The sequence below is a fragment of the Panthera leo genome, chromosome E2 (assembly GCF_018350215.1).
Source record: "Panthera leo isolate Ple1 chromosome E2, P.leo_Ple1_pat1.1, whole genome shotgun sequence".
NCBI classification, from domain to species: Eukaryota; Metazoa; Chordata; class Mammalia; order Carnivora; family Felidae; genus Panthera; species Panthera leo.
Window position 1 is genome coordinate 6,055,960 of NC_056693.1, and position 12,577 is coordinate 6,068,536.

Genomic DNA, 12,577 nt, shown 5'->3' on the forward strand with positions numbered 1-12,577 from the left:
GACCCTGGGATTACAACCTGAGATGAAATCAAGAGTCAGATGCTTAACCAATTGAGCCACGCATGTGCCCCTATTTCATCTTATGTTACACTTTCTTAATAACCTTCTTAATAACTCATAAATGTGTCTTTATTGCACCTAGGCTATTGTATAAACATATCCTGTGTACATGGGGGCCTGGTTGGCTCAGTCGGTTAAGCGTCCATCTTGGGCTCAGGTCATGATCTCACAGTGTGTAGGTTCAAGCCCCGCATTGGGCTCTGTGTTGAAAACTTGGAGCCTGGAGCCTGCTTCGGATTCTGTGTCTCCCTCTCAATCTGCCTCTCTCTCTCTCTCTCTCTCTCTCTCTCTCTCTCAAAAATAAATAAACATTAAAAAAATGTTTTTAATAAAAAAATAAAAAATACTAGCCTATGTACAAAAAGGCTATTGTTTTTGTATGTCAGTATTATGTCCTATTAGCTTACTGAATTATTTTTAATACTGGATTTTCTATCAGTTCCTTTGTGTTTTGGGATGTATACTTGAATCATATACAAACATAGTTCTGCATCTTTGTTTCTAATTCTTAGGGCATTTTAAATGGCCCTGGCTAACCCCCCAATACAATGACAAATTAATAGAACAGGTGACCATGTACGTTTTTTAGTGTGGTTTTCTGGCCTTAGTGGAATATCTCTAGTGTTCGTCTATGAGCAAGACAAAGAGTTTGTCTAGTTGGGAAAGGTCCAGCTGTGTTCTATCTGTCTCTAAAATAAATAAACATTAAAAAAAATTTTAAAAAGATTATAATTTCAAAATTAATCTGCCATTCAATAACGTGAGCAAGAGTCACAGAGACATTTTCGGGAGCAATAATGTGATTTCTCTAAAGGCATGTGTGTGTGATAATGAGTGTGATGGAACTAATTAAAATACCTGGTTCACAGCATGAATAGCATGACTGAATGGGAATTGCTGAAATGTGTTCTTCTGTAACTTGAGTGTGATGTGCTTAATGGAAACAGTAAATGTGTCTCTACTGCAAATCTCTGTAGTCTCTTGATCTGTGAGATAATCTTCATGAAATTAGGAAAGGTCCTTTATGAAAAAGTTAACATTGTAACCGATGGTTTCAAAGAGCAAAAAATTAAGGAATTTATTTTTGTATTTTAATTTAAATTAATAAATTAGTTTAAAAATAAAATCTCATCAGGAAAAAATTTTTAAGTTATATTTCCTCTGGTTTAAAATCATTTCAGTAGTATTCCCAGCTCATGATTCACCTTTCTTGCTTTTCAATTTATTAAATGCCCAAGATTCCAAGCCCTCAAATTCCATTTGGCAGGTTTGTGCTGTATTTAAATAGCTTTTTGAAATCAAATATCAATTCAAGTTTCAGGTTTTTTTTTTTTTTATAAAATAACATACAGTGATGTGATCTTTAAAGAGGATTAATAGTTTCTGCCCTAATATGCTTTATCACTATGTGATGTTTCATGTCCCATATGTTAGCACACAGTGCAGTTCTGCCCAATAATTTCTGTTACGGATGCCATTGTCCTTTTGGTCCAGGCAAAAAATGAAATGAGTTCAGCTGCCATCCTAACAGTTGTCTGCATTAAATAAATCAGACTGGCTCAATAAAATTACTCAGTGCATGTATAATTTATTAAGACCTTTGAATCTTCACTCCATAGTTATATTGGTTATAAAGAATACTTAAACGAAAGTGGAAAATGATCAAACCAGGTTTAGTAAGTAAAATAAATTTAAAATATGAGAAGGTGTGTGTGTGTGTGTGTGTGTGTGTGTGTGTATGTGTGTGCGTGTATCCATAATGAGGTTCCTGGCATAGTATAGTACCGTAGCAAACATTCATGTCACTGCCACTAGGCAACCAAGGTTCAAATCGTGATTCCTCTGCTATTTACATGAGTCACTTAACTTCCCATGGTTAAATTCTCCTCGTCTATAGAGTGAGAGTAATGTTAGTTCCTAACTCATAGGGTTGTGAATATTATATAAGTTGCAATAGGGAAAGCAGTAATAACAGTGACCCACACATTGTAAGTGCTATAAAAAGACACACATGTAACTTTGGACATCTCTTAACAAAAGACAATAGAGTTTAGATGTTCACTCTCAGGGAAAGGGAGAGGTAAGTGAAGATTTTATTTTCCATGAAAGTGTAGCCCAAAACTCATTATTTTCATGCAGAATCCTCTACGTGTGAGTTCTGGACAATGACAGAATGGCCTCGGTGGATTTGAATACAGTAGTGATCTTCCTATTCCACATAGTCATTGGAATCCTGGGCAGTTTCTCACTCTTCTATCATTAGATGTCCCTTTGCTTCAGGGGATGCAAGCCGAGATCCACAAAGTTGGTTCTCAGGCACCTGAGTGTAGCCAACTCCTTGCCCATTCTCTCTAGAGGAATCCCAGAGACGATGGCAGCGCTAGGGCTGAAACATTTCACCATTTATTATGGATGCTACGTTCTTTTATATGTTCACGGAGTGGCCCTTTGTTCCACCTGCCCTTGAGTGTCTTCCAGGCCATCACGATCAGCCCTGGGAACTCCAGGTGGGCAGAGCTTAAAGTGAAAGCTCCAAAGTACATTGGCCCCTCAAGTATCCTGTTCAGGGTGTTCCACATGCTAGCAAATAAGTTTTTTCCCATTTATATGACTGTAAATGAAACAACAAAACTATTACCAAAAAAAGCGTTTGGGATATTGTTGTGCTTCACAGTGTAGAGACAAGATCACAGGCTCATTATAGGCAGCAATGACATCTTTCCTTGACATTTTGTGTTTGGGACACATGACGTTGGCCAGCAGCTCCATGGTTTTTCTCCTTCACAGTCACACGCAGAGGGTCCAAAGCATCCATAGGAACAATCTCTCCCCCACACCTCCCCTGAGACCAGAGCCACCCAAAGCATCCTTGTTTTGGTGACTACCTTTGTATCATTTAATGCCGTTGTGTCCATTATTTATGTTTACGTGGCTCCCTTTGATAATTCTAGTTGGTGGCTGGTGAATGTCACTTTACTAATCATTGCATGTTTCCCAAGTATTAGTCCTTTTGTTCTCATGAATCATGACCCCAGCATATTCAGACTGTACTGTGTCTGCTGTGGAAGAAATACATAATTACCTCATCTCATCAGGGATATATGAATCGTCTTCCACCTGTTCAGTCACTGATGCAGTGAGACCTCAAGGAATGTTAAGAACCATAATGAGCCAGTTTCATTGCAGAGAGGGGTGAGTGAGACACTGACATCAGCTTAATATGAAATACTAAAGAGCATGGTACATGAAATCATCTGTAATTAATATGTGTATATTTATATAGTTGTTTTTTTATTTAAAAATTTTTTAATGTTTATTTTTGAGAGAGAGACAGAATGTGAGTGGGTTGGGGCAGAGAGAGAGGGAGGCACAGAATCTGAAGCAGGCTGCAGGCTCCAAGCTGTCAGCACAGAGCCTGATACGGGGCTCGAACTCACAAGCTGTGAGATCATGACCTGAGCTGAAATTGGATGCTCAACTGACTGAGCCACCCAGGCGCCCCAATAGTTGTATTTTTTTTAATGGTAACAGTGGAGAAGTTAAGATTCCAGAAAACAGTCCTGAAATAATGTGAACATACTGGCAATACCACTGAATGTGTAATTTTCAAATTGAGATATTAAATTTTCCCAAGATATACCTGAGATTGCAATTGTGAATCCTGATTATGATGCACATGGCCTGGGGTGAGGGTGGAGGGAAAACTAGGTTTACTTACTGCTGGCTTTGGAGGCTATGCTATGAATGTTATGCCTCATATCTAAGAGAAATTGTGGACGTTTGAAATATAATGCTTATGGGGCAAGATGAGTGCATGCAAATATTTTCTGGTCAATATTTGAAGAGTAAACTGTGGGGGACAAAGAGGAACATAGGAAGAGGTGTCAGCTGAATTTTAGAAAGGGTGCAGGTGCAACCAGTAAACAGATTGCGTATGTGGGAAAAGACTGAATGACTTTTGAGATGTTTACAAGGTAGACTGTTCTGTGTTAAATCTTGATGGCAGTTGGCTGTGTTGGTGAGAAAGAGATTTCAAGATGGACTTCTGCTTTTCCAACTTGAGGTTATGGAGGACCATTTCATCAAGCTTGGTGGCTTGGTGCAGGAGACGAGTAGCAGTTTGAAGGTGGAGTATATGAACATATTTTGTTTAAAAAGGGATAGTATCGCTTTTGAAATCACTACCAAGGCAATAGACACCATTGAAAGGAAAAAAAAAGATATTAACTGAAACATAGAACTATTTTATGGGCACCTGGCTGGCTCAGTCAGTAGAGTATGCATCTCTTAATCTACGGATGGTGACTTTGAGCCCGTTATTGGGTGTAGAGATTACTTAAAAATAGAAAATTTAAAAAAAACCAAAGATTTTATGGGCGCCTAGGTGGCTCACGCAGTTGGGTGTCCATCTTTGGCTCAGGGTATGAACTCGCAGTTCATGAGTTCGAGCCCCGTGTCAGGCTCTGTGCTGACAGCTTACAGCCTGGAGACTGCTTCAGATTCTGTGTCCACCCTCACTGTGTTCCTCCCCTGCTCACACTATGTCTCTCTCACTCTCAAAAATAAAGATTTAAAACACTTAAAAAGAAGAGGTTAACATAATTCACTGTTATTAAATCATAAACATTTGCAAGTTTTTCAAAGTAAACATTTTAGTTTGGAATAACTTAGATTTGCAGAAAATTTGTAAATATAACACTGTGAGTTCCAAAATATCTCTCACCCAGAACCCCCAATGCTACCACCTTAACCTTACCATAGTTCATTTTCACAACTAGGGAACCTACATCGCTATGTCATAGTTAAATAACTCCAGACTTTATTTACATTTCAATGGTTTTAACACAGTCATTTTTCTGATCAGGATCCATCCAAGATTTTACATTATATGTAGCTGTCCTGTCTCCCCGGTCTCCTCTGCTTAGTGGAGCACGTTCTCACACTTTCCTTGTTTTTCATCACACGTTTGAGGTGTACGGGTTCCTCACATTTTAGAATGCCTCTAAAGTTGAATTTCTCGGAAGTTTTCTTTTTCTTTTCCTTAAGTTTATTTATTTGATAGGGAGGACAGCGGGGCAGAAAGAGGGAAAGAAAGAATCCCAAGCAGGCTCCATGCGGTCAGCGCAGGGCCTGACCTGGGGCTTGATCCCACTAACTGTGAGATCATGACCTGAGCTGAAATCAAGAGTCAGTCGCTCGACCAGCTGAGCCACCCAAGCGCCCCTGAAGTTGTTCTCCTGGATAGACTGGGTTTATGGATTCTTGAGAAGAATATCACATCTCATCACGGCATACAGTCTGAGAGGTTTCATGCAATTAACACGAGTTACCTTGGATGATGTTAATCATGATCAGTTAGTTAAGGTCATGTTCACCAGACTCCTCCACTGTAAAATTACCATGCATGCCTTTCCATACTCTATTCTTTGGGAAACTCTAAACACAGCCCACAGTCAAGTGAGGGGGCGGTGGGGGACGATGGTACTTGAGGGTAGGGGTGTGCTGTTGAACTAAGCTCCACATCCTGGAGGGCTAAGTAGCCCCATTTATTATCTGCCATTCTTCTGTGTGGAAGCTGTGTCACTTCTCCTTCATTTATGTGTTTATTCAATTGGTTACTCATATCAGCATGAACTCATTTATACTTATTTTATACCTTGTGTTATACTTCAATGCTCTGCAAATTATTTAGTTGCTTAGATTGTTCAAGCTTTGGTCATTGGAAGCTGTGGTATAAAGTACACTCAGGGGGCGCCTGGGTGTCTCCATCAGTGAAGCATTCAATTTCAGCTCAGGTCATGGTCTCACAGCTTGTGGGTCCAAGCCCCCCATTGGGCTCTGTTTTGATAGATCAGAGCCTGGAGACTCCTTCGGATTCTGTGTCTCTCTCTCTCTCTGCCCCTCCCACTCTTGTGTGTGTGCATGCACTCTTTCTCCCAAAAATAAACATGAACACACACACACACTCACCTGGTCTTTGTCTCAGGTTCCTGGCTCAGAGCTTCAGAAACCTTTAAGAATTCCTAAGTGGTAGGCGTGTCCTTATTACACTAAGGAGGCAACTCTGGGCAAGGGTTCCCCACAGAACTTCAAAATGGGGGACTGGACACCTCTGAAAGACCAACTGTGTGATTGAATGGAAATGCTCAGCAGCCCAACCCCTAGGGAGAGGATTGAGGCTGACTGGGGATTGAGTTCAGTCATGTGGCCAAAGATTTAATCAACCAAGTCTAGGTAGTGAAGCCCTGATTAAACACCTGGAGGAGCTCCTGGGAGCTTTGTGGTGGGGGACAAAAGCTATTGTATGGGCAGTCCTCCCAAACCCTGCCCTATGGATGCCTTAATGTGGCTCTTTATTGCTATCCTTTACAATAACATATGAAATGAGAAAACTAAAACAATTTAGTAACGAGTTTGCTGTCTTTTATTCCAGGGAAGACAACCCTTGATTTGGGGAGGACAGAGCCTCCCATGCAGGGAATGGAGTGCTCTTTCTGATGGATTTGGGGCAAGATTGACTTTTAGAAGAGGCAGTGCAGAAACAGAGTATGTTTGGCTAGGAGGTCGGGGATTTCCTTAGAAGAACAGAACTGCTATTTTCCAGTATAAGGTCGGCCAGCTGAAACTGAGTTAGAGGTCTGTGATTGGTATATATTAGGTTTCTTTGCTGATGTTTCACATAAGAGCAGGCTGGTTTAGATTTGTGATATGGGTCAGGCACCTGGGGTGGCCTCCATTTTTTGTGTCCCAATATACCAAATAACTTTATCAAGGATTATCACACATATAGCACTTTGCGAGTTCTGTGAGTCTTCCCTGCAAATATTGAACAAGAGGGGATCAGAGGAAACCTTAAATTTGTAGTTGGCTGGAGATGCGTGGGAGGTTTGGGAATGCCTGACTCATGACTGGTGTCTGAAGTGGAGGCAGTCCCGGGAACAACTTTGCCCTTAACTTGTGGGGTCTGTACTAAGACCAAATAAAGTCAGAATTATATTGAATTGAAGGATACCCAGTTGGTATCAGAGATTTGGCGACAGGTGGCAGGATTTCTTTCAGGTTTGGCTATTATGGCCCTTTGATATGTTCCCATTTTTTTTTTTTATTTATTACTTCCTTACTCTTAACATTCTGCCACTACAAGATCCCCCAGGCACATCTTGTATTTTCCCTGCTCCTGCCATAGAATCAGCCACAACTCCAAGGAGCCTTTTATTAGAGAATAGTGTTAGAAACCAAGATGTGGGTGCTGAATGTTCTCCTTGATACTGGGATGTCTTTGCTCTTAGTCTGAGTAGACCGACCTGGAATTACCTGTCCTCACACAGATCTATAGTTTTCTCTTTGCTGTTTTATTTATTTATCTACAGCTACCTCCGTGTGCATACCGATGTCCCTGACTTTGATCCCATACTTCAGGGTTCATTTTAGCCTTTCCCCCCTTGCTTTTGTGTACATATCTGTATTTACCAAGTAGTGTGGCATCACATGCCTTTGAAGAGTTTTGCATCTGTTCCACTATGGTCCCATGCTCTCTGCACACTCCCTATGCCTACGCCTATGCACTGCACATGCCTACAACCTTCCAACTCTGCTCCATTCGCCTGCCCCTGCAATGGCAATGCTCACAGCAGTTTAAGATACTGCACGTGGTATATATCATATGTGGGGGTTGTTGCGGGGATGGAAGAAGTAAGAAAGGTGGGAAGTGCCCCCCATTATCAGGCATCCAAGATCAGGAGATTCCTGTATTCTTCCAACATGTGAGCACATTGTGGAGACACACATGTGCATGCAGACTCTGAATGTAATTACATACATGGGACTGGGAATGTGGGAATACAGGCGAGTGTGTGTAAATGTGAGTGTGTGCCTGTATTTGATGTGTGTGCATGAGTGAGTTTTCTATGGAGTGCATGTTTGTGAGGTTATGACTGTGCGTTTGAGTATATGTTACGCATATGCACACGTTTGCATCTGTGTGTAATGTTTCTGTATTTGTCTGTGTTGTGAACTAAGGTTGTCCACCATCATGATTCTAGTGTCTGACTTGGATATGGGGAGTATTTGTGTATTTGTGTGTAGTGAAAATAAAGGATTAATTAGGATTCTCGTGTCATTCTGGTACATGTACCCCTTTATGATTATGAAATAGATTTCATTATTCCCGGTCATGTTGTTTGCTCTTTAAATATAGTTAATATAGCTACTTTATTTTTAGTAACGTTTATGTTATCTTTTGTCCAAGATTTTACTTTGTGTCCTTAATTTGTGAAGTGAATTTCCCGCAGGAAATATATTGTCTGTTTTTAAAAACTTTAATTGTCAGGGGCGCCTGGTTGGCTCATCTGTTTATAGGTTCTAAGACTCTTGGTTTCAGCTCAGGTCATGACCTCATGGCTCTTGAAATGGAGCCCCATGTTGGGCCTACACTGACAGCACAGAGTCTGCTTGAGTTTCTCTCCTTCTCTCTCTCTCAAAATAAATAAAACTAAAAAAAAATTAGTGACAATTTTTGCTTTTCAATGGAGCCTTTAGACTATTTCCTTTTACAGGTATTATTATATAGATTTACATTATCTTGCTGTTGCTTTTATAATGTCTCCTTTGCCCTATTCCCTCTCTTTCTGTCTTCTTTGATGTAACTCAAATTTTACAGATGATTTTGTTTTAAATCCTTTTCTTTGGTTCAGTGGTGTTACCTGTAATTATTTTTTGTGTATTTGCTTTAGGGGTTATCCTACACAGATGACCACAGTATACCTTCACATGCGTCTATACTTCTTCATACAGAGCATCCGACCTTTCCTTTCCACATGGACTTCCATTTCTCCACTCCTGCCCTGTGCTACCATTAGTATAGGTTTCTTTTACACATACCATACACATATATACTACACTATTAGTTTCTTAAACAGTCCACTGTATTTTAAAGGGGTTTAAAAATAGGAAAGACAGTTTTTATTTACTCATATAGTTACTACTTCTAGTGCTCTTAATTCCTTTGTGTACATCAGGAGTCTGCCACCTACAGAACATGAGCCAAGTACAGCCTACCGTCTGTTTTTACGTGAAGTGTAACTGGAATGCAGCCACACTCATATTTAGGTACTTTTGACCCAATAAGGACATACTGGAAGAGCGGTAACAGAAACAGTATGGCCTACAAAGAATAAAATATTTATATATTTTCCTTACATAAAAGTTTGCCGACCTCGCAGAGTCACATTATCATCACACCAGAGTTAGTATAAAATTGGTATATGAAACATACTGAAAAGTCAATATTGTAATTAAATATTAGGCAATGGTGACAATATTGGTCTCAACTGGAAGACTAGGAATAATTGGGAACTACTAGGTCTTGTACTAATGAGGAAAACATGAAATGTGTGATTTTGTTACAATTCAATTTTCAAGTATCTTATGTTAAAAATGTGATGATACTGACATTGAAGACATAACTGAGGTATAAAAGACCCACCAAATATTACTTGATACAGATTCGTAAATGGAAGAAGCAATACACTCCTGACTGGCTACAGGGGTAGACAACAGGAAAAGTATGTATCTTAATAAGTCCTGGGATCAGCTCCCTAGATAGTTTTAACAAATGATATTTACTATCTTTCCATGAATTCATTAGCACATCCCATTGCTGTGTTCTCTTGGTAGTGGTAAATCTGCCATAAAGAAATAGGTCTGTGCCTTCTCCAAATAGGTCATGGTTTTGGGTCTATTCCATATAATTTTAGCTATTATTAAAATTTGAAAAATGTTCACTACAAGGAGTCCCAAATTTTATTTAGTTAAAATGTTTAACTAAATAAGGCATTTGTTATGTTAAATAGGCGTAAGACTAAAGGGAGACATAAAACAGGGAAGAGGGAGAGAGCAGGAGTAGATGAAATCAGAGATGCAAGGAGGGTTGGGGCCAGCAAACTTTACAGGGCCTGTTGGTCCATGAAGTGACTTTGATTTTCCTTTTGGAAATGAGAAGCCATGAGAGGATTTTGAACAGAAGTCCCCAAGTTTAAACGTCTCCGGTAGAATCTTAATAATCACATTTCACCAAGCCACACACCAATTGTGGATATTCTGGATCCACTGTAAAATGTTCCCATTCGGGTAATTTTCTGCTTGTTTCCTCCACCTCCTTGTCCGTCCGCATTTGTATTTGCATGATACATTTTCAGTGGTTTCTACTCAAATATTGCCTCATCATGTGGGCATTGCCTGAAAACATTGTTTAAATTAGGAAACCCTGTGGTGTATCATTGTACATGAACATATGTATGGTACTTTTACCACTATCATTTTTTATCCTCATAGACTTACCTTATAGATATATACTTGAAGGCCAGGAATTTTGTTTCCTGCTAATATCCGTGATTAGAATAGTTGCTGACTGATAGAATGAGTGAATGCATTTTTTCTGTGCAAGGTAGAAAGTTACTGCGGGGTATAAGCTCAGAGACTAATAGTTCAAATGGTCAAGGAAACATGTAATTCTGTTTGTGACACCAAATTCCTTACTCCTGTAACTTTCTATCCTAACATTCTGAACATCTGCCATAAACTCTCAAGCTGTATTTTGTTCATATTTTGAGTTGTAGGTATGTGCGAAACAGCTCTATCTCATCAGTGAAGGAATGTTTTAGTAAAGCTTTTCTAAGCTACAAAATGTTAAATTCAGGATTCCCTCTCAAATGTTCCACTCTACTCTCAATACAAATATTAATCTTATTGGTTAGGTAGGACAGTTTTATTTGTGAGTGACAGTCCTCCTGGAAATCAGTGGCTGAAACAACTAGGTGGTTTATCATTCTCACATAACAGGAGGCCCAGAGATGCAGGTTGGGATGGGACGGGTCCCCTGGGCAGTCCTCTGCCTGCTCCACCTCCCTTAGCACTCAGCACTCTTTCTCCTTACAGCAGGATGGCCACTGTAAGACCAAGAAGGATGAATGGGGAGGGGCAAAGGCCTTTTCTTTATTAGGTTTTGTCTAATTTACACAGAAATAATCCCAGGAGGTTTTTCCTAATCAGCTACATATTTTAATAATGCAATTTTTGGGGCGCCTGGGTGGTTCAGTTGGCTAAGCAGCTGACTTTGGCCTGGTCATGATCTCATGGTTCATGGGTTCAAGCCCCGCAGTGGGCTCTGTGTGACAGCTCAGAGCCGGGAGCCTGCTTTGGAGTCTGTGTCTCCGTTTCTCTCTGCCCCTCACCCACTCCCTCACTCTCTCAAAAATAAACATTAAGAAAATGCTTTAATAATGCAATTTTGATAAAGATATGGGTGGGGGGTTGGGTGGCTCAGTCAGTTAGTTGAGTGTCAAGACTCTTGATTTGGGCCCAGGCCATGATCCCAGGGTAGTGGGATCGAACCCCGTGTCAGCTCTGCACCGAGCATGGAGCCTGATTCTCTCCCTCTCCCTCTCCCACTGTTCCCTACTTGTGTGCACTCTGTCAAAAATAAATTACTTAATTAAATACAATAAGGATACTGGGGAATTTTCAAATGTCATATTCATGCCTCAACAACAGAAGATAAAAAGATGGTAAAGAAAACATTTTGCAGACCAGGTTTAAATATACCCCTTATTAATATTAAATGACAAGGTAGTCAAGGATAACTGTAGAATGAAACATTTTGTCAGTGGACTTTGTTCTTTATCCAGAGAGTATAATGTTGCGTGCAACCCACCAGCAGTCTGAGAGGTGTTAAAAATGTGTCAAAAATTACTAATCCTTAGTGTCTTCTAACTTACAGAATTCCTTTGAAATTTATTAATTTTATTTACATGAATTTAAAACTAATTTGCCAAGTTTCAATACAGATATTCTAATTCTAGTACCTTTTTGAAAAGTTTTTTAAAGTTTGTTTATTTTTCCATGCTCAGTGTGGAGCCCAACCTGAGGCTCAATCCCACGAACCATAAGATCATGACCTGAGACAAAATCAAGAGTTGGATGCATAATTGCCTGAGCCACCCAGGCATTCCCTGATTCTAGTATCTTGGTAGAAAACTGGAAGGACTGATTTTGAGATTCCATTCATTCCATTCTCCTTTAAAGCGAGAGATCTACAAAAGGCTTATAGTGGGAAAATGTTCTATCACTTCTGAATGTATATTAATATTAGACTATAACTCACTAGAAAAAGAATCATGACATGGTCTAAAAATGTCTTTGGTAGTTTAGCTCAACTGTAGTTCACAACCAGTTTCCATAATCATATTGTGTGGTGGGGTCTATGTGTGCATCAGGAAAGAGAAGGCAGTAGTTAGCATGAGGAAGATTGTGATCTTTCCCAACGAAGTCAGTTAGGAGAAACATTCAGTTTTATACTAGAGTCTGACTCTACTTTTGATGCCCAACTAATGATACCTGTGAAGCGTCATTACAACCTCTTAACTATTCTGCCCATCTGGACAGGAAAAGCTAATAATGACTCCTGAGAGGCCCTTCCCTTGGCCGTAGTTATAAATTCACAGTGTAAATGAGTACCATC

The 12,577-nt window shown here is 39.9% G+C and overlaps 1 pseudogene; it reads left to right on the forward strand.

Annotated features, from left to right (window-relative positions):
• Positions 1-1,784: 1,784 nt before the first annotated feature.
• LOC122209084 lies at positions 1,785-3,293 on the forward strand (annotated as a pseudogene).
• The last annotated feature ends 9,284 nt before the right edge of the window (positions 3,294-12,577 follow it).